The sequence below is a fragment of the Rattus norvegicus genome, chromosome 2, assembly GCF_021556685.1.
Source record: "Rattus norvegicus strain SHRSP/BbbUtx chromosome 2, alternate assembly SHRSP_T2T, whole genome shotgun sequence".
NCBI lineage: Eukaryota > Metazoa > Chordata > Mammalia > Rodentia > Muridae > Rattus > Rattus norvegicus.
Genome location: NC_141535.1, coordinates 94,396,781 through 94,397,813, shown reverse-complemented (window position 1 = coordinate 94,397,813; position 1,033 = coordinate 94,396,781).

The window sequence follows — 1,033 nt, the reverse complement described above, 5'->3', positions numbered from 1 at the left end:
GCTAGAACTTCAAGAACTATATTGAATAAGTAGGGAGAGAGTGGGCAGCCTTGTCTAGTCCCTGATTTTAGTGGGATTGCTTCAAGTTTCTCTCCATTTAGTTTAATGTTAGCAACTGGTTTGCTGTATGTGGCTTTTACTATGTTTAGGTATGGGCCTTGAATTCCTATTCTTTCCAGGACTTTTATCATGAAGGGGTGTTGAATTTTGTCAAATGCTTTCTCAGCATCTAATGAAATGATCATGTGGTTTTGTTCTTTCAGTTTGTTGATATAATGGATCACGTTGATGGTTTTCCCTATATTAAACCATCCCTGCATGCCTGGGATGAAGCCTGGGATCATGGTGGATGATTGTTTTGATGTGCTCTTCGATTCAGTTTGCCAGAATTTTATTGAGTATTTTTGCGTCGATATTCATGAGGGAAATTGGTCTGAAGTTCTCTTTCTTTGTTGGGTCTTTGTGTGGTTAAGGTATAAGAGTAATTGTGGCTTCGTAGAAGGAATTCGGTAGTGATCCATCTGTTTCAATTTTGTGGAATAGTTTGGATAATATTGGTATGAGGTCTTCTATGAAGGTCTGATAGAATTCTGCACTAAACCCATCTGGACCTAGGCACTTTTTGGTTGGGAGATCTTTAATGACTGCTTCTATTTCCTTAGGAGTTATGGGGTTGTTTAACTGGTTTATCTGTTCCTGATTTAACTTCGGTACCTGGTATCTGTCTAGGAAATTGTCGATTACCTGCAGATTTTCAAGTTCTGTTGAATATAGGCTTTTATAATAAGATCTGATGATTTTTTGAATTTCCTCTGAATCTGTAGTTATGTCTCCCTTTTCATTTCTGATTTTGTTAATTTGGACACACTCTCTGTGTCCTCTCGTTAGTCTGGCTAAGGGTTTATCTATCTTGTTGATTTTCTCAAAGAACCAACTTTTGGTTCTGTTGATTCTTTCTATGGTCCTTTTTGTTTCTACTTGGTTGATTTCAGCTCTGAGTTTGATTATTTCCTGCCTTCTACTCCTCCTGGGT